The sequence below is a fragment of the Vombatus ursinus genome, unplaced genomic scaffold (genome assembly GCF_900497805.2).
Source record: "Vombatus ursinus unplaced genomic scaffold, bare-nosed wombat genome assembly UNPS02009824.1, whole genome shotgun sequence".
NCBI lineage: Eukaryota > Metazoa > Chordata > Mammalia > Diprotodontia > Vombatidae > Vombatus > Vombatus ursinus.
The window spans coordinates 9,786,664-9,808,398 of NW_020949602.1; the positions used below are offsets into that span (position 1 = coordinate 9,786,664).

At 46.9% G+C, this 21,735-nt stretch overlaps 1 protein-coding gene across 7 annotated transcripts in view; it reads left to right on the plus strand.

Annotated features, from left to right (window-relative positions):
• The first annotated feature begins 8,255 nt into the window (after positions 1 to 8,255).
• The window catches only part of ATG4C (autophagy related 4C cysteine peptidase), an 83,319-nt gene continuing 69,839 nt past the window's right edge, over positions 8,256 to 21,735 (plus strand). For 2 of the 7 annotated variants that reach the window (XM_027852783.1, XM_027852790.1), the window contains exons 1-3: positions 8,597 to 8,647; positions 10,083 to 10,235; positions 21,090 to 21,196. The gene's annotated coding sequence lies outside the window, so the exon portion shown is untranslated. Of the gene's footprint in view, positions 8,385 to 8,575; positions 8,648 to 10,079; positions 10,236 to 21,089; positions 21,197 to 21,735 lie in introns of those variants that run through there. The other 5 variants (XM_027852784.1, XM_027852786.1, XM_027852785.1 and 2 more) reach the window with 5 other exon arrangements.

Here is a 21,735-nt window from a genome sequence, read left to right on the forward strand (position 1 = left end):
CTTCATAGGAAGCCAAGGCTTTCAGAAGGAGCCATGCAGCTGGGTGAGTGGGTACATGACTCTTCCTGGCAACATGGCACAAGTATGGAGAATTTCCTTGTGAACCTATCAGAGGATCCTGGAGTTCTGCAGAGTTTGGGTGGGCCTTTGTATAGTGAGGTTTAAGAAATACCTTAGCTACACAGTGCCTGGGGATAGCCTTTGCTGCCGTGGCAGTCCCACAAAGGACAGCTCTTCCAGGCTCCATGAGCAGTGTGGGAATGCATCCCCTAACCCTGCGGTGCAGGAGCTCCTCCCCATGCATTTACCATTAATAGCTGGAGAACACAATTAGTTCCAAACAAAGGCATTTCTTGAAATGGCTCAATAAGAAAAGCGCCAGTAAAATCTTTTCTAGCAACATTTCCCCCACAAATCTGAAGCTCATTCTCCAACAAATTCGCCCAGCTCCAGGGGGAGGAGGGAGCACCCAAAGAGAACACATGCAGAGAGGCATAAACACATAGGGAACATGTATGAGCCAGGTGCACACAGACAGGGTCACATGCTTGGAGGGCCATGGCTAGGACAGACATGGGGAATGTCCACTCACATTTCCGAGGCTTCAGGGCCGCTCCTATCAATTAGTGACATTAGAACACGTGACTTCTGCGCCCCACTGGTCTCCACCAGATGCTGCACACCTGGACACACAGTTGCTTCTAAAGGCTGCCTGGTTGGAATCTCTATGGGCTCCAGTTTTGGCTCGCTTGGAAGCCTTGATCTTTTCCTCGTGGGAGGGGCTACCATGCTCCCAGCTCCTCCACAGCTAAGAGAACGCAGCTCTTATAAGATGAAGAAAAGGTTTTGCCTTGGCACCAGGAGAAGCTTCCCTCCCTCAGAGGCTCAGCTAGGGTTCTTTCTTCATCTTCCCAGGTGCCAACTCTTTAGAAAAAAGAGTAGTGTTATTGCAGCTGTCCATGTTCCTCCCCACCCGCCAACCCCTTCAGGTTACCTTGTATTTGTATATGTTTGTAGTAACCATCGGGGGCTGCTCCTGTGAGCAAGGCCAGGAGCTCTCTGCTCCTGAGCCAATGGTAACCAGCCAGCCATGGCTCCTGAAAGGTCCTCTATGCATAATCAGAGGCCTCTGAGCACTGCCGACTAGCCCCTCATCGTTTTGGTAAAGCCCCCACCCCTAGGCTAGCCTTGACCCCATCCCAGGAAGCCCAGGAATGCAAATGTGTCCACAGACACAGGTGACACCTTTGTGGTCTGCTCCACAGTGTATCTTTCTAGCTCAGAGTTTATGTGATGCCAGAGTTCAAAGAATCCTTAATTATCACAAAGAAATTTAATAGGGTCTTTCTCACTCTCTAATTGGCTCTGACCTCCACCCCCCCCAGCTTGAACTAATGGAAAACTTATTCCTTATTATTCCTTTTTATATCTCTTATTCCTTTTTTGGGAGGGTTAGGTAAACCCAAGTTGCTCCAATACATGTACATGTATGTTGGTTCTCCTATTAGAATGTAAAATCTTTGCAAGTAAGGGCCATTTTGCTTTTGTCTTTATAGCTCCAGTGCCTGGCACACAATAGATACTTAATAAATGCTTATTAATGGACTAATGGATTCTTCCTCTTCCCAGTCCAGGTCTTGGGCCCCTTGTTCAAGGACCTCACACTCACTTATGGTGATTATTCCATATACTTCCCATTTTCAGTCTTTGAAGGTTAGATTACAAACAGGTAAAGGTTACTGGCCTAATAATTACCAAATAGCTCTGGAGGTTTCTCAGTTTTTAAATCTCAAGTCATTTTAATCCTCCCATGTAGATGAGTGGGTAGAGAAAAAAAAGTGAGCAGCAAACCATTCATGCCCTTCCAGAGGCAGATTCGGCCAAAGTCCAGAATGTTCTTTGCTCCACATTCTAACATCTGTTATCTCATTTGGACCTTATGACCACTCTGTGAAGTGCTAGAAACATGATCCTTCCTATTTCAGAGATGAGGAAATTGGTACTCAGACCCAGTAAGTGATTTCCCCAGGGTCACACAACTGGCAATTGGTAGAGGAAGGGTGCAGGGTCACTGATCTCTTCATTTTCCTTCTGTTTCCAAGTAGAGCACACCTTCCATTATACTTTATTGAGGCAGGGGGGATGTTGTTGAGTAGTTTCAGTGTCTGATTCTTCATGACCCCATTTGGGATTTTCTTGGCAAAGATACTGAAATGGTTTGTCATTTTCTTCTCCAGTTCATTTTTACAGATGAGAAAACTGAGGCAAACATGGTTAAATGACTTGCTCAGGGTCACATAGCTAAAAAGTATCTGAGGTTGGATTTGAACTCAGGTCTATCCTGACTCCAGGCCCAGTGTTCTATCCACTAGGCCACCTGGGTGCCATTATCAGAGAATAGGGCATTTTAGCTACGTAGTGCAGCATGGGAATCTGGAGGCTAGCAGCCACCATCCTGTGCATGAAAGATTGACATGAACAAAGTCTTCCAAAGGTGTTTGATGAAACAAAGTGTGGAAGGTAAAGAATCCAGTAATATCCCACAAGGCAGCTGGGAAGAGGGGCTAACTTTTTGTTAGAATGCTTGAGAATTCTCAGAGACAGTTATTATTTTCTATTATATTAATAAACAGTTGTTAATTAGGATCCAGGTTTTCATTGCCTCATTTAGGGCCCAGCCCCAATAGAAAGTTGGTCTCTGAAGAACAAGATTCATCTCTGATGGATGAGATTGCCCCAATCCTCGGGGAACATGGTCCTTGATCTTGGGCAGGATACCACCCAACTAGGAGACCTTCTTCTGCTTACAGTACAAACAGAATCTGATGAATCTTTCCCTTAAGGAATAAGCCTGTGTTCTTGCACTCCTCCATTGGAGTTTAGGGTGACCCTAGCACATGAAGGAGTGATTCTGGGTAGAGGTGGATTCATCTCTGTTCAGATCATTGGAGGTGGCTGAGTCTCATCAAGCCACGTTCTCAGCGGCAGGGGCTGAAGACTTTTAGCCCACCTCCTCATTTAAATGTCCACCAATCAGGGTTAATTTCTCCTGTCAGGGGCATTCTCTTTCAAATCAACATTTAAGGTATTCAGTGTCTCCATTAGGGGTCTTTGGTTACCAAGAAAAACCACTGACCATCAATTTATTATTAGCTAGCCTAATTAATAAATTGATTATTAATTACTCAGAAACTATGTCTCTTGGGCTTTTCATTCAATGCACCTCTAACCTCTAATTTAAAATACTGTTAGAGATGAGGATTCTCACATAAATTTGGATATTGATTTTCAAATATATCTACTTCTATATATCTATGCCTATGCCTTTATATTTATATCCATGTTTATATCTATTTCCCTTTTCAGTGGGTCATCGGATTTTCTCTCTTACAAAATAGCTATAAATAATTTTGCACAAAGAGGTCCTTTTTTTCTTTTTATAGCATCTCAGCATTGTGGAAGGAGGTTGAGTCTAGGTCCATGAAAAACTATTTTCTCCCTTTCCTCTTCCCAACCATCAGTGTTTCCCAGGCCCTGACAACATCACCCAGGTCCTCCATTTATAGCCCGCACTGGACAACAGAGGTAGAAGAAAGCACTGCCCAGGGGAAACACCACCTGGCCTAGGCTGAGCTTGAGCTAAGGCCTTTTCACACGTGATCAAAGTTTTGCCTTGAGACCCTATTTAAACCCCAGCTCAAGGTCAGCCATAGCGAGGGGCCAGGTTCCTCTGTTCCAACAGAAATACCAATTTACAGAGAACAAATTCCTGGTGCCATCTGTGAAATTCCCAAGGAATTGACACATTCCCTTGGCCAGGACCCCAGGATGCACACCCCATTCATGTCATCCTATACTCAATTCATCTCCCCATGTTCCATTATCCAGTCAAAACCCCCAGTTCCAGAGATAGTGAGTTGTCGAGTTGGGATTCTAAATGGTCTTCTGATCACAAACTTGGATCCACTGCACCCAGATCCTCAAGCTGTTGATTTTTTTTTTAATTTTAACTCATCTCTTTTCCTTTATGTTTTAGAAGGAGCTATAATAGTTACAAGACAGTCAGGTAGTTCAGTGGTTAGAGCCCTGAGACTGGAATCAAGATGACCTGAGTTCAAATCCAGCCTCAGACACTTAGCTCTGTGACCCTGGGCAAGTTACTTAACCTCTGTTTTAATCCACTGAAGAAGCAAACCACTCCAGTATCTTTGCTAAGAAAACCCTATAGACAGTATGGTCACTGGGGTCATGAAGAGCCGGACACAATTAAACAACAAAAACAGGTAGTATCCATCAAATCATTGCCTGTGCTGGATCTGGGGCTGCTCCGATACAGGCTTCCCCATAATCAGGGAACAGCATGTATGTAACCCTTCTCTGCTGAGAGCTAACCAGTAAGCAAACAAAGGCTCCTCCCTTCCCTCCCACTACCTGGGTTTTAGCCAAAGCCCTTTCAGGGGCTCAGTTACAACGTGACGTCGGCAACAGCAATTTCGTACGGGCCAATGTTTAAAGAATTAGAAAACACTACACCACACATTTGAACTGTATATTTTATGTTCAACCTGTATCAAACATAATGTAATGCTTTTTGGGGTAATCAAAATTAGCATTTTAAAAAAATAAGTGTTTATTCATATTTTTTGTTTCTTACATCACCAAGGCATTTCATGTGTCCTTTCCCATCTCCCTCTCTGAGAGCCATCTCATATGACAAATAACATTTTTTTGGGAGGGAAGAAATGTAAGCACAACTGATTGATGCATTGAAACAGCTTGGAAACACGTGCAATGTCTAACACCTCACATGCATTTATTAACCACCCTCTTGGTGCAGGACATGGCAGCCGTGCAGACATTAAGGTTACGAGAGATGAAACAGGTCTTGACTTCAAGTAGCCTTTAGTCTACTGGAAGGATGCTAACCACACACAGATGGAGTCTCTTGCTCAAGGCCTCGGATTCTAAGTCTACATGGAGTAGGACTATTTTGGGGGTGGCCTCGATTTCATTTTCTTTATGCCTCCCCCAGAATATGCTCTGTGAAAATCTTAGGGCAAAGCTTGTACCTTGATTCATGCAGATCTGCATCACAGGGTCACTGGCTCACATACACAGAGGCCTTTTCAGATGAAAGGTATTTGGAAAGGGAGGCAGGAGCCAGTTTGATTTTTTTTTATCTTTGAGTCAATAGGGAGCATCAAAGATTCCTGACCAGAAAATAATGGGGTCAGATCTGTGTTCTAGGTAGATTGTTGTGGAAACGGGGGAAACCGGGGAGGTGCTGGAGGCAGGGAATTCAGTGAGGAGACTGGAATACTTCAGACAAGACGTGATGTGGGTGTCACTCAGGGGAGTGGCTGTATGAGGGGGGAGTGAGTGTGAGGGAGCCAGGAAGGTGAAAGATGGGAAGCTTTTCTGTGTTGTTCTTTTTTTTTTCCTTTCTGTCTGTCTTCTTTCACAACACGACTAATATGGGAATATATTTTGTATGATTGCATATGTACCACCTATATAAAATTGCTTACTATCTTAGTAAGGAGATCTTAGGAGAGGAGAGGGCAAGAATTTGGAACTCAAAATTTTAAAAAAATGTTAAAAATTGTTTTTACATGTAATTGCAAAAAATAAAATATTATTCAAAAATTTTTAAAAAGAGGTGAAGGTAGAATCGTTAAGACCTGGGCAGTTGTAATCTTTTGGCACCTTAGACATTATTATCACTTTCAGCTGTCACTCCGTTGTGTCTAAGGTAAAGTGCTCCTCATTGGAAACTTCTAGCTGATGGAACCCTGGGTAACAGAACTCTCTGTTATTGGACATCCCTGCCTGACATGTTCTCTTCTTCCTGATTTCACCCTCTTGCCTATTTCTTGCTTCTCTCCTAAGTCTTTCTGAATTATCAGGGGTTTCTTAGATTCGGGAAGAGCTTTCTAATTTCAACTCAGGTTCTGCAAATGACTAAGCTGGAAAACTCAAAGACCCCACCGGGGCCAGGGACACTGTCTCTGTCTATCCTGCAGCTGTCAGAATCTATTTTTAAAAGTCCATGGCATAACTCACATATACTTTAAAGTCATATTCAGGTTCATTTACACCATGGGTCATTGAAGGGACAGAAGTCTACTAAATATTTAGCATATTTATAAAGCAGCTCTAACAAATCACTAATAAAAGGATGAAAAAAAAATGGAACATACTTACTGCCGACTCTGAGCAATAGAAGACAAGTTAATTACAGGTTATGGACATTAACTCCGAATTACTCCAAAGGCAGTTCTTTGTCTCATTGCATTAGGATTGTTTTTGTGTGTTAATATGAAATGCAGTAGATCATTTTAAATGAACTGAGATTTTAAATATTTACATGGCTGCGCTGCATAATTTAGCAGAAATCACTGGCTGCTTCCCCTAGATGACATTCTAGCTCCTGCCTCCAGGCCTTTGCTATCCCTGACTCCTCACCTCTGCCTTTCAGAACTCTAAGTTCCATTCAAGGTTTACATGAAGGGTCACTTCCTCCAAGAAGTCTTTCCTAATTTCTCTGTTGTTAGAGCTCTATCTTCCACTGTGTATTTATTTTGTATTTAGTTTGCATTGGCTTATCTGTAAACATACTGTATTTTTCTAGTTGAATGTAAGCCCCTTGAGGGCAGGAACTATTTCATTCTTATCTTTGTATCTGTGGAGCCTAGCACAATGCTTGTTGCATAGTAGGCACTTAATAAATGCTTCTTGACTAATAGTAATTAGTTTGTATAATAGTCAATGTTACTAATCAATTAGTTAATCAAAAATCATTTATTAAGGAACTTTTCTAGGCACTGGATTTGGCCAGGACCATGCAAAAACAAAAGGGAAGTAATCTTTGACCTTACAGAGCTTACAATCTAGCTGGGGGTGGGATAGGGGATATGTACACATATAGGTATATGATGATGATGATGATGATAACTAGCATTGTTGTTTGGTAGTATCCAATTCTTTGTGACCCCTTTGGGGCCTTCTTGGCAAAGATACTGGAGTGGCTGGCCATTTCCTTCTCTAGATCATTTTATAGATGAGGAAACTGAAGCAAACAGAGTGAAATGACTTGCCCAGGGTCACACAGCTAGTAAGTGTCTGAGGCCAGATTTGAATTCAGGAAGGCGAGGCTTCCTGACTCCAGGCTCGGAGCTCAGCGCACTATGGCGCCTTCTAGCAGCTCCTCAAAAATGCCTTCACTAAAAGCTAACTAAGTCTACTGGCTGATTGTTAATGAGAAGACTCTCTGTAGGGGCTCATAGGAAGCCGAAAGTAGCAGCCCCCTGGGGCCCAACCTGCAATTCTGAAGCACGGGGGTAAGCTTACGGGACCCCCGGGGAGGGTGCGTGTGTGCGATGAACAAAAACAGACTTTTCTCTCACAATTAAGAAAACAAAAAAGAAAAACCAAATTCTTGTCACAAATATGAATAGTCAAGCCAAAAAAAAAAAAATCCCTTCCCTCTTTCTGCGTAGTCCTGGTCTACAATTACGTGCTCCATTCTACATCCTGGGTTCATAGTGGGATTTCCTAGCACCAAGCTGTTCATGCCCAAGCTTAAGAGGGCAATCCCAAGGTCCTGGTGCCCTCCTGACTTCTTCCAGAGCTCACTGGCTATTGGGGATGGGGGTAGGGGAAAAGAGGGCCTGGCCGCACTGCATGCTGGGCCTTGTAGTCCCTGTGTTGTTGGCGGCGCTGGCTGAGCGACCTCGGTCGCGAGGCATGCCGGTATTCGAAGTCAAGGCGCACTGCATACTGGGCCTTTTAGTGTCTGTGCAGGCGGAGCAACAGACGTCACGGGGCATGCTGGGACTTGAAGTCAGGGCGCACTGCATGCTGGGCCTTGGAGTCCTTCTATTGGTCCCGCCTTGGAGAGAACCTTAGCGGGGCATGTTGGGATTTGAAGTCGGGCCGATTACAAAAGGATAGCTCATTCATCCTTGAGAGCTCATTCATACTTCGCTGGACCGGATACCCTCCTTAGGAATAATGCTTGCCCGTCGATCGCAGTAAAGAAAGGAATAAATGGCCCAGACCCAGGGAGGAAAGAAGGACGGATGTGGGTGGGGCCGTCGTCATGGCAGCTGCCCTAGAAGAGCGTCCCCCACGTTAGTACCGGAAGGGGAAGTGTCGACCTTAAGGTTGTCAGCCCTTGTGAGGCGCGAGGTCAAGAGGGGGCGGAGCAACGCCAGGAGGGGCGGAGCGAGACCGGGAAGGGCGTGTTCCCCTGCCTACGGTGGCCTGGAAGTTGTGGCAAAATGTGTTCTCCCTTCTCCAGGGGAGCGAAGCAGGGAGGCCCCTTCTGTCCATGGTAGCTCGGAAGGCATCGGTGAAGAATGTCTGCTCTTCTAGGGAGAGAGGTCCGGAGGGGGGGGGGGGGGGGCCGGGGGGGGGGGCGGGGCGGGGGGGGGGGGGCCCTTCCGTCTAGGGGGGCTCGGAGGGCATTGGTGAAGAGTACCTGCTCTTCTAGGGAGCGAGGCCCGGGGGGGGCGGGGCGAGGCTGGGGGGCGGAGCAAGGTCGGGAGGGGCGGGCCCTTCTGTCTACGGTGGCCCGAAGGCGGCGGTCCCGAAGGCGGCGGCCCCGGACGACGGACCGTGGAGAGGACGGCGGCCGCGGTGGCGGGTTAGTGGCTCTCCGTGCTCCCCTTCCCTGGGCCCCGGCCGCGCCCCCGGGGGGCAGACATGGCCTCGCCAGGGCGGACAGGGCTGGAGTGAGGGAGGGAGGCGACCTGGGAGTTCCTGGACTCCAGTCCCCCCCCCTTTACGGATGGGGAAACCGAGGCAGGCGAGGGGGAGTGGCTTTCCCTAGGTCCGAGGCGGGGTTTGAACCCCGGACCTTGGTCCACCCTTTGGCTCTAGTCCTCAGACCTCCTGACTCCTCACTCCATGACGGTTTGGTGGTGGAGGAATAAGCATTTATTCGGCACTTCCTGTGTGCCAGGCACTGACTAAGCGCTTACAGATGTTGGGGAGGTGCCGTTGTCACCCCCATTTTAGAGGTGAGGACGCCGAGGCAGACAGAGGCTCGGTGACTTATCCAGGGGCACACAGCTAGCTGGTGACCCCCAACCCCCATCAGGGCGGGTGCAGATTGTGAGACTGCATTTATTGAGCGCCTGCTGAATGCCAAAGGGGGCCCCGCCCTCAGGAGCCCACGATCTCACGGGGATCCCAGGCCATCCTTTGACAGATGGGGAAACTGAGGCCCAGGGATGGAAAGTCAGTCAATCCCGGGGATCCCAAGAAGGGCTGAGGGAGCTGCCAGTGTTGGGGGGACGCCCACTCCTCACAGATGGGATAATTGGGGAGGGGTCTCAGAGACAAGGAGGAGGGGCCAGGGCTTCTGGAGGGGGGCGGTGTGAGAAGGAGGGGGCTGGCCAGGAGCTTATTGAGGAGGGGGTGACGTGGTCAGACCTGAGCTTTAGGAGAGGAGTGGAGGATGGAGTGGGGGGGGGCGACGTGGGATGGGCAGGACCTCCCCCCAGCGGCTTGGCAGTGGGCCAGGGTCTGCCCGGGGTGGGGGCAGGGTCAGAGCAGAGGCCGCTGAGCGAGGAGGGCTGGGGGGGGGGGAGCATGACCTCTGGGCTGTTCGGGTCTTGGGGACGCAGATGCCGGCCCCCATTATTGCTCTTTCCGGCATCCTCTGAAAATGGCCGAGAGACAGCAAATGTCCCTCCTGAGCCCCCTCTGGGCTCTCCCTCTCTGCCCTCTCACGTTCAGGGGTCTTTAGGGACCCACGTCCTTGTCACCATTACTGTTTCTGATCGCCTCCTGGCCCCCCTGCAAAATGGTGGCCTCTGCACCTAGACCTTTAGAAGGTGGCCGGGGGTCATTAAGGGACTCACCCAGGGTCCTACAGCCTTGGGCCAGAGCGGGGATGGAGCCCAGGTGGTGCAGCCTCAGGGGCCCAGTCTAACCCCCTGCTCTGTGCTGCTCATCCTCCAGAGGAGGCACAGTCATGGGGGCGGGGTAGGGGCCGGGGGATTTTGGGCTGCCCTGTTGGAGGGGAGGTTGGCCTTGGCCTCCTTGGCTCCTAACATTGCACTCCCCTGAAGCAGGACAGACACCTCTGCCAGTGGTGGGCATCTGGTCATCGCAGGTCTTCAGGCAGAGGCTGGGTGACCACTTCTGGAGGAGGCTGGAGAGGGCTCCCCCGCCTCGTTCTCGTCTGGCTGGCTGGCCTCAGGGGCCTCTGCCATCTTGAGGGCTCGGTGAGTTCTCAGCCCCGTGGTCAGTGGTCTCTCCCTAAGCGTGTCCTGCCCCTTGACAATTTGGCGTTTGTGAGGTTCTCAGTGGAGAACGTGACCATTCCTCTTCCTGTTCTCCTGTCTGTGCTTTTTCTTGGCCTGGAGTTAGAAGGAATGCCAGATTTCCTCGAGGTCCCCTCGCTCTTTGCAACACTGCTCTCCTCCCTTCGTATCAACCCCTGTGCCTCCATCACCCTTTGCTGTCATTTTCCATCAATCTACAGGTGCTTAAGCGCCTACTGTGTGCCAGGCAGGAAACAAACACAAGTGCAGCAGCCCCTGGAGTCCAGCTGGGAGAGACAGCCGCCACGTACAGGAGTACAGAGTCTGTACAGAATAGATGGAAAGTCAGGATGGGTGGTTTGGGCAGAGAGGGTGCGCCCGAGCGTGAGGCTTAGCATGAAAGGCTCATGTACAGAGCTGTTCTTCCTTTGAGTCTGAAAGCAAAGGAAGCCGAGAGGAGGAGGGGGTGCTTTCCAGGCACGGGGACCAGCGGGGCAAGACCCTGAATCGGGAGAGGGGACTGAATGGCAAGGAGGCCCCTCGGTCTCCTTCACACACTCCTTTCCCAGCTCCCGAGCCACCTTCTTGCTGTTGCCCTAACTCAGCATTCCATAGTCGCCTCTGTGCCTTTCCTCAATGCCTCACTCCTGGAGCACAGTCCCTCCTCACCTTTACCCCTGAGAATGTCAGGTTTCCTTCTGAGAGGACACGGCAGGCAGGACCTCCTCGTGTTGGGGCTTTCTTCCTCTCAAGTGATCATGTGTGTACTCAGGATTCCATCTTTTATCTCTACGTGGGTTCAGATCCTGGCACTGCCCTCATTAGGTCCGTGCCTTTGGGTGATAATAACAATTATAATGATGATGAGAATGAGGATGATGACAGCTCCTAAGAGTTACATCCTAGAGTGCTTGCAGGTTTTCAGAGCAATGACATACGTTATCTCCTTTCATCCTGAAGACAACCCTGAAAGGTAGATGGTGTTTTTATCCCCATTTCATGGATGAGACACTCAGCTTGAGAGAAGTTCAGTGACTTGTTCAGAGTCACACAGCTGCTTCCTGTAGCCTCAGTTTCTTTATCTTCATGTGGAGGGGGCTGGACTCCATAAACCCTGAAATTTCTTTCAGCTCCAAATCTGTGATCTGCCTTCATCTTTTGTAGAGACAAAGACGATCTACAACTCTTTTTAAAAATTATTAATTCTCTTAAAACTCCTTAATCAACACTTCTTTATTAATTAGATACTTGCCTGTTGTCCATTATCCATTTACGAGCTGAAAAACTGGAGATACTTTTGCAGCCCAATTTGTTTGGAATTAAGAATGCTGAATATGAAACTGATTCAGTCCTGTTTGATACGTGGAATTCCAATGTATTGTGGCCTCTTTTGGAAACGTTAAGAGGTAATGTTTATTTTAAGTTGAAAGAGAGGATAGCCCTTTTCTACACCTGCGGGTTCTTTTCTGGGTTTTCTTTCTTTCATTCATTCAGTAAGTGTTTTCAAATACCTGTAATTTGTGAGCCACTGAGCTCCTTGTGTGAAGATGTATTAAATCTACTTCCGGCTCTCAGAAATCTTATCTTCTCAGCTTATAGTGTGTTTTCTACATGACTGAGAATCTGGTCTGAAAACTGTTCCTATGAGGGAGGAGGATGAAGGAATGAAAACCATTTGTCAAGGGCTTTCTGTGTGCCTATCACTGTGCTAAGGCATAATCCCTGCTCTCAGGGAGCTCCCATTCAGTAGAAGGGTCAGCAGAGACAAGAGGTTTCAGCTGCAGGTCGGATTGACCGGTTCCTTAGGGTGCAGTGGCACAGGAGGGGTTCAGGTATCTTCCTTGGGGTCGTTTCTGGTTGTAAAATCTTGCCCAATGTTGCTAACTCGATAGTGCCAAAGACTTTGGTGGTGAGAACATTATTTTCTGGGTGTTTGGTAGCTGAAGTAATTCAGAAATAAGATGTTGGTACAGCTGTAGTGCCAGGCAATATGTGAGTGCCGTGTAAAAGCATAAAGTGACAGAGGAGTTCCTATGGAGGAGCCCTCACTTCTAACAGGGAAAGATCCAGTGGGACTTCAGGGAGGCGGTAGTGCAGCCGATTCTGGTCATTTGAGGTAGTTACAGTTCATAAAGTTGCCGTAAACACTGAATTAGCCAACAGTGAACTGTTGCTCCTAGGAGGAATACAGGTTAACTTCCTGTGAGCCTTGGGTCACAATGTACTTGGGCACTTTCTGGAGAGCCTCTCTACAGATCAGCGAATTTCCTCTTCCTTTTTCTGGATGTCTCCTCTGTATTGTTGATTCATAAACATTGAACTCATGGCCAACAGTGCTATGACTCATGTCTGAGCAAGCTTATTGAACATATATTTTTTCCATAAGGCACCTCATAGCCTTCTGGGCTTAGGAACGTGATGCCTGGGGGCCATTTTAAATAGCAAAATCACCCAAAAAGCACAAAAATGACATGGCACTAAATGGAATGTGGAAAGGACGCTTGTATACAATGAGAGAGACAAAACAAGGCAGAACATGGCGGCCTTGGTAGGCCTCAGCTGGGATCACCCATGTCAGGTGACTCAAATTTTTTGCTGATGTGCACATGTCTCTGAATAACGTGAAAGTGCCTGGAGTATTGATTTTGGGGTTACGAATGCATTTTAGTGAGCATATGAATCTGTAGATTTGGAATCTGAGAATAGTGAGGATTGTCTGTGCGGAGCCTTGGAGGATGGCTGGGCCTTTTTTCTAGGAGATTGGTGGAGAGGACCTTATAGGAAGAGATGATGGGATGAACAGAGGTTCATGCTGAGGGTGTTTGGGGAATAGTAAACTTGTCCACTGAAATCCTGGTACACAGAAGCAGTGCCAGAAATGGGGTGAGGGTCCATTTTGGAGGTGGAACTTTATTTGGAAACAGTGGGAAACTCTGGATGGTTTCTGAGCAGTCAGTGACAGACTTGGCCGTGTTTCAGGAAGATGAGTCTGACGTGGTGTGAAAGATGGACCAGAGTGGGGGAGGACCTGGAGGCCAGAAGCCCAGCCTGGAGGCTGAGGCCATGAGGCCTTAACCAGGCACCGATGGTGGGATCAAAAGAGAGGGATGTTAGGACTCAGTAGACGTGGGTCTCAGGAAGTGGTCCAAGAGGACTGTGGCCCCCATGACAAGATAAACTGTAGGTATGCTTCTGTGATTGCAGTGGATATTTCAGTGCCCTGATCCAAGAAGAGAGCCAGACGCTAGAGTCAGGAGGACCTGGTTTCAGATTTTGCCTGTGCTGCATACAGACTGTCTGTGAGTTCCTGGGCTAGTCACTTGTGTCGCAGAGGCTACGGCAACTCGTTAAGACTGTAAGGAACAGGGGCAGCTAGGTGGCTCAGTGGATAGAGCACTGGCCCTGGATTCAGGAGGACCTGAGTTCAAATCCGGCCTCAGACACGTAACACTTACTAGCTGTGTGACCCTGGGGAAGTCACTTAACCCCATTGCCTAGCAAAAACAAAAAACAAACAAACAAAAAGACTGTAAGAGACAAAGGAGTCAGTGAGTGAAACTTACACACAGGATGTTCCCCATCCTGATGGCATCTTTGCATCTGGACCAAAGGAAATGATTCCTCTTTGTCAGTCTTCTGTGGGTTTAAGGGCTGTGGGAGATGCCTGGAACGGCACTGATTTGTCTGAGAGGTGCCGCTGAACCTTCAGCCTTTGCAGAGACTTGAATTCAGGGGACTGGATTTCTTTCTTTTGCGCTGGGGGGATTTGGGTAGTGGTTTGATCTGTGTCATCAGTTGGTTGGATTGTTCGTATGTGCAGTGGTTGTTTTCTTTAAAAACCCTCTTGTAAACAGTAGCAAGGAAATGGAACAGACATTGGAACTGGAAGTTTAGGGTTCTTGTTGACTTTGGCACACTAGAGACTGTTGGTTGTTTGGGCGGCTTCTCTTTGTTACCCATTTGGCTTTAGCTGAATGAAAGGAGGGAGAGAACTGCAGGTTTTGGAATAGTTTCTTGAAGACACCAAGCTTTCAAAATAGAATCAAACCGTTCTTTTCATTAGTGATCATTTGGTTAATAGTCCATTAACGAAGTACTTTATAATTATTCTTATTCTTCCTTAAAGCTGCTCTTGTGAGGTTGTCTTTTATAGATGAGAAAAGCTAAGCTACTTCACGTACTCGAGCGTGCTGGAGGTAGGCCCAGGACAAGAACAAATCTGGAGCTGGTGAGAATGTCCCCAGCTGCCCTTGGGAGGGCAGGCTCCCAGGAAACTTAAAAAACTGGCAGACAAGATTAATGAGATGAGAAGAACCCTGGGAGATTTTGTAGGATTAGACAAGAGCAAATGCCCTGGTATTCAGAAAAAGAACAAGACCGGAGTCTGTGACCTCTGTCAGTGAGCTGGATTTATAGCGATCCTTGCCCAGATCGGAGAATATGTAACTAACTAAAGAGGTGGTTGGGGAACTCCTAGAAAGGGAGTAATTATCTCTAAAGCCAGAGAGTGGCTTATTCCAGCTTGACCTCACTTCCTTTTTGACAGGGTCACCGACCTGGTAGATTAGGGGAACGCCGCAGCTATAATTTACCTTTATTTCGGCAAAGCAGAAATGTCGACTGGATCAGCTGCAGTTTTAGGTTTCAGACTTTTGGGTCTCAGGACCCCTTTATACTCTTAATTATAGAGGACCTCCACAAAGAGCTTTTGATTATTAATATTTACCGTCTTAGAAATATAAGCATCTTAGTATTACTGTGAAACTAGTTTTGACCTCATGGACCCCTTGAAAGGGTTTCCGGGACTCCTGGGATCCTTAGACCCCACTTTGAGAACCACTGGATTAGATGATACTGAGATCATAGCATCATAGATCTTGAATCTGGTCCACCCCCTCATGTTACAGATGAGGAAACTGAGGACTAGGGAGGTTATATGGCTTGGCTCCCTAGAGATAGCTAGGTGGTGCAGTGGTTAGAATACTGGGCTAGGAGATAGAAAGACCTGAGTTCAAATCCAGCCTCACACAATTACTAGCTGTGTGACCCTTGGCAGGTCAGTTAACCTCTGCATGCCTCAGTTTCCTCAACTGTAAAATGGGGATAATAATAACTCCTACCTGTCAGGGTTGTTGTAAGGATTAAATGAGATAGTATTTGAAAAGTGCCTAGCACAGTGCCTGGCATATAGTAGGCACTTAACAAATGCTGGTTTCTTCCCTTCTTTGGCCCAGGTTCAGAGGTAGTGAGTGTCAAAAGTATGACACGAACCCAGGTTCGTTGATTTCAGTGCTCTTTCAACTCTGTCAGACGTGGATTTAGAAGAGGTTGGATGGCTGGACCCAAAGAATAGTCATTAAAGATTCAGCGTCTGCTTAGAACACGTTGTGTCAGAAGCCTTTCTGTGCTGTGGGCTTCTGTGACAGTCAGGCTGGTGAAACCCATTGATCCCTTCTCACAGTCATGTTTTTAAATGTGTAAAATGAAATATAAAGGATCACATGAAATATGACATATATTAATATATCATGATATATTATGATATAATATAAAATAATATTAAATTAAAATAATTATTAAAATTAAATAAAATATTACTATAAATAATATATAATATACATAAAATATATAACACAATAAATATAGTATATTACATATATAATATATAAATATATTACATATAATAAATAATATGAATATATTAAGAAATAGAAAATATATTATATAATAATACAAACAAAAGATTTAATATTATAAAATATTAAATAAAATAATTATCAACTTATTAAATATACTAATATAATATTTTGTGATATTATATAATAATAGTGATATATTAATATATTGATGTAAATGAAATATAAAGGATCACAATATAAACCAAGCACATTGAATTAGTTATTAAAAAAACAAGTGAAAAACCTAAACCTGCTTGTGGACCCCAGGTTAAGGACCGTGGACTTAGAAGGAGGCATCCTGTGGAGTGTTCCAGGGTGCTGGGTGCTGTTCACCTGGTTGTTGTTCTTCTGGACTTGGGATTGATTGGGTAGAGACATCTCCTAGTAAGGAATCTCCCTCTGCCGAGGCCCATCTGGAACTGTGGGACAGCGTGGGCTTAGGCAGTGCCTGAGACACTGAGAACGTCGCTAGAAGGAGGCATTGTTCAGCATTTTTATTAATGCCCTTGACAGAGGCCTACATGGCATGCTTATCACGTTTTTGGATGGACATGCAAGCTGCTGGATTAACAAGTCAGGGTACAAAAAGATCTTGACTGGATGGATGATTGGTGAGTGAATTATGATGAAACTGAATACTGGTGTATGTACACTTGGGTTAAAAATTGGCTTTACGAGTATGAGTTAGGGAAGATAGGGCTGGGTAATTCAGAGAGTCATAGGTGTGATATGGCAGCCTAAAACACCTGTAAGAACTGAAGTGATCTTCACAGAAGTACGAGCTATAGCACAGTGTAGTGGGGAGAGAACAGGCTCTATCATGTGCTGGCCGTGTGGCCAGGCTGATCCCTTATCCCCTCTGTGCCTCAGGCCACACTCTAGAGCTCCTCTGGTCCTCACTGGGAGCATCTGATACCTGTGAAATCTCCTCCTTGAAATCCAGCCAAAAGCAGTAACAAACAGAAGTAGAGGGGCCAGAGAGATGGGCTAGTTCCATCATACTCTGACGTGATCAGACTGCCCCTGCAGAGTTATGTTTGGTCTGGGGGGCTACATTTTAGGAAGGACATTAATAAGCTGGAATGTGACCAATGTGGAGGGTGACCAAGCTGGTAAAAGGCCTTGAAATCATGCCATCTGGGAACTGGCTGAAGTAACCAGGAATGTTCATCCGGAAGAGAAGATTATGTGAGGAAAATGGTGTTTGAAGATTTGTTTGATGTCAGATTTGTTCTGCTTGGCCCCAGAGGTTGTGAAGAAGACCTTGTGCTTGGAATAGGAGAATTTCAGCTTGACCGTCGTCCTGTATTCTTGTGCCCGTGCTATCTTCAATCCATGGTTTCTTTATAAGCTACTCGTCCATTCTGTGAGGCTTAACTTAGTTAAGATGAGATCAGATAACCCGCAGATACACTTACCTGGGCACACATAAACTCCAGCACATTGAAGTACCCTCCAAGACGAATGAACAGGTGAGGAAGTCAACTCCCTTGTCATGTCTCGCCTCAGGACACCTCCCATACTCTGTGTCAGATATTGCTCTCATTTCTGGCCCACGTGAGGGAGCCCTTGTCAGTCAATGTACTCCATACCAGTAAAGCTTAATTTCTTTCATTTTTAAATTAAAGTTAATATAAATAAAAGGTCTTGGATGAGAGGACCTCTAAGGTCCCCGCCACGTCTCAAGGTGTGGGCCTCTGATTTGGCTAAAATGTCCGGTATGACCTGGGAGATGGCGGTCTCAGTAGTGATGGAATTGAAAGCCAGATTTCAAGGCTCGAGGAGTGAGTCGATAGTGGGGACTCAGCTTGTTCTGGTGTTGACTGTTGCTTGACTGTCAGGGACTTGGCAGCTAGCCTTCATTATTCTTACCCTCGGGAAAATGTGGGGAAGCCGGTTTTGGAACATAGAGAACCGTCCTCAGTAGACTTGATGCTTCTGCTCTCACAGTGGCGGCTTCCTCCATGATGTCAGGACGACGTCTGCTGGTCACCCCAAGCTGGCGCGGCTTTGACTGAGGGGGGAATGACAGACTGCCTGTCATCTGAGTCCCAGCCTGGCTAAATTGGAGACCCATCGCCAGGCGTCGCGGGCTGCTGCAGCTCCTCAGCTCCGTCTCTGAAGTCGAGGGGTGGTGGGGTGGTGTTGGAGTCTGCTCCAGCAGAGAGAGGACGCACAGGGGACCCTGAGATCTCCTGAGTGCCCTCGTTGTGACTGTGCTTTGATTTGGTGTGTTTGTTATTCAGATATTGTCGAGGTTCTGTTTGACTGAGCCTTCATAAAAACTCATGTTTCCATGATACTCCGAGGGTTCTAAAGATCTGTGCTTGCGACAGCCTGTGAGATAGGTGGTGCAAGGATGATTTTGTGCCCATTTTATGGGTGAGGAGACTGAGCCAGGTCAGTGTCGGAGTCTATGTCTTCTTCCTCTGAGGATGGTTTTGTTTCTGCTGCTCCTTGCTGTAGTCCTGCCGGGCACCAGCGTGGCCCGAGGACTAGGGATCTTCAGTCTGGAAGAAGGTCAGAAAGTGAGGACCCACGCCTGGCGATTTGTCCAGGGTCAGCTCCTTCAAGCTTGACAGAGGTCGTTTGAGGATAAATTAAAAGAAGCACATCTTTAGGCAGAAGCGAGTGAACGTTGAGTTTAATGCTCCAAGGAGCCATGCAAGGTGAAAATTTAACTAGCCTGAGGGTTTGCAGAGCTTAATGGGTGACTGGATTCTTCATGAGATAGTGAGGTGAAGTTAGGGGAGTTGAGTCACGTTCTCAGACCGGCTTCATCCAGCATGGCTACCACACTCTCCTCCCAGCCTACTCGCCAGCCCTTGGGGAGCCCTTTAAGGTTTGCAAAGTCGTCATCACCTATGTGATCTCATGGGATCCTTTCCCACTCAAGACCTGACCATCAAAGCACTCTTTAGGCCCATCAGTGAACTCCACTTCTGTGGACCTCTTCTGTAAAGACTTACTTGATTCCTGCTGAGTGTGGGGTGGAGGCAAGATGGTGGAGTAGGAAGTGTAGCATCAGGAGCCCTGAGTTCCAGGCAGAGCTTGGCCTTGAGACAGCCGTGTAACTCTAGAGAAGTTAACCTATGGGACCCGCATTTCCTCTTTTGTGAAACAAGGACGTTGAAATCTGGTTGTGTCCAAAGTTTCTTCCAGTTCTAAAGTCTTCTGATAATGTCATCTCAGAATCGTAGAATCTCAGCTTTGGAAGAGACCCCAGGGAGCATTCAGTCCCTTCTATATTTGAACAGGAACCTCTCTGCCATCTTAGCCTCGTCTGAAGAACTCTCATTAAGAGGCCGCCCACGGCCTTCCCGGGCAGCCCATTCTGCTGCTTCAGGCTCTCCGCCACTTCCCTTCTGTGGAGCTCACTGAGCACTCCTCATTAACCTGCTGTTATTGTTAATGATCATTTTCTGTGCATACCTGCTGTCTAGCTAGACTAAGTTTCTTGAGGGGAAGCATTGGCCTGTAAGTGCTTTTTAAAAAAAATCTACTTCGGTGGGTGCCTTGTGCAATGCCCTCCACGTGGGAGATGGGTACACAGTAAATGACTCTTTTCGTGACCACTTCTCGGCTGGATGGACCGTGGGGTGCCCTGGGCAGAGTGAGGTGAGAACATGGTCTGAGCTGTGTGATGGGCACAGTCTTTTCATCTCTCTGAGCTCCAGTCTCCTTGTCTGTAAAATGGGGCGGTCCTTGTGGTACTGACTTTATAGGATTGTGGGAATCAAATGAGATGATGGATGTCAACTCTACTAGACCTTAGCATGTTGTGGAACTGTCAGGCTCTCCCCAATCCATGATGGCTGTCCTCATAGAAAGACCATTCTGGTGAAGGTCACCTTAGCTGAAGGCATTCATGTGAGGACATGGAGGTCCCCCTACATCCGTCTGCAGTCTGGAGCTGGGTCCCCTTTGAAGCAAAGCTTGAGTTATCAGAGCTTCTTGGGGTCCAAGGTTGTGCTCATCCGGCCTTCTCAGATGATGAAAGTTCCTACATCAAACCAGAAGAAATATTGCTTTCCTTTGAAAGAGAATATTGATAAAACTTAGCTAAGACTGCCAAATCTTAGCCTCTATCTAAATGATTGTATTATTTAAATCGGTTTTTACTACCTTTGATCTGGGTGTCCCTGTACTGATGAGATTATAGGTCTGTTGAAAGTACTGAAGTTTTATTTCCTAACACTCACGTGTTCCTTATGATATCGACTTCATCATATGTTTCTTGTAGCACAAAGCAGAGGTCCCTGCCCCTAAGGATTAGTTTGATTTGATGGATCTGTGATTTCATCAATATGGAAATCACAGCCCTTTTGTACCTTACCTTGTGTGATTCTGATCCATGTATTTCCCTGAATTCCTTTTATAGGATTGAACCAGCACACTAGAGAGAAGCCTTTGTCTTGCTCTTTTTATATCCCGGAGGTAATCATGTAGTGCTTGGATTTTCCTCCTATTGTCTTTAATTTTCAGCACAAGATCAGCCCACCTACTTTTCTGGGCCTACCTGTCATAATAATATCCTTTTTTAATTTTTTTAAACCACTTTTCCCCCCCTGGCTGAAAATGTACTCACGGGGCCACTTCCATTGCCAGTTGGCACATAAGTTTTGATCACTCTTTTTGACCTGGGCCAGTTTGCCTCTCCTTAGGCAACCTAGTGGCTTCCCACTTCCTGGGGCTCAGCAACCTGGGAACTGCTGTCAGACTTCCTGTAGACAGTGTATCGGCTCAGAGCTCCTGATGGCTTCCAGAGGCCATCCCTGCTACGTGGGCCTTCTCATCCTTTGTAGCCCATAAGGCTCATCATCCTTGATATCTGTGGCTTTTCATCCTGCTGGCTGTTCTCCCTGCCTCAGGTCCCTTCCCGCACCAGTCCATCCTCTGCCCAGGTGCCAAAGTGATCTTCCTAGAGGTCGTGACTGTCAGCATGTGGAGAACTATAGGCAGTCCCCTACTGCAACCTGCACGTTCCCTGTTGTTTTCATCCGGGACACTCTTGTTGGGTGCATTGACCATTCTCATATGGGTTTCATAGCTGTTCTCAGATGTGTGGTTTGGCAGCTTCTGTGTCTTTTGTAAGATAGCACTTTCAGGTACTGATTTTGTCATCTCTGTTTTTCAGATGAGGAAATAGAGGCTCCAGAAAGCGAAATGATTTGCCCATGGTCATGCAGCTGTTAAGCGTCGGGGCAGGGGGTGGATCTGGATCTTTCTGGACTCTTCCGTTTGGTGCGTTCCTGTTATCTTCTCGCCTTCTTTAGGACTGACAATATGGACGGGCCTCAAATCCTTGGGTAGTGAATATGTGACCGTGTTTGATGTTGGGAAAAGATTCCATGCGAAGATTAAAATCACCAAAAATTAAAACACTGTTTGAAGGCTCTGTAAAAATCACATGGCTCCTGGGGCCTCTGACCTTTCCCCTGCTGCTTTGTCCCTATCACTGTTCACTTAGGGTTGAGGCTGTTTTTTACTTTTGCCTCTTTCAGAGCATCTTTGGCCTTCACAGCACTTGGGGCCAGATTTCTTTGTGATGAAATTTAGTGAGGTTGTTCCTTGGACAGGAGATGCGATCTGTCTTTGGCATCATACTCGAGGCCTTCATTTTAGTTTACCAAGTGTTTAAATGCTTGCTCTGTGCTAGGCACTAAAAATATGAAGGTAAAAGAGACAGGAGCTTCATTCATCTGGCACATCACCGCTTCCATCCTGTTAGAACCTGCCAGAGATGGTGTTCCACTGGCATAACCTTTGTTCTTGAGGGTTTC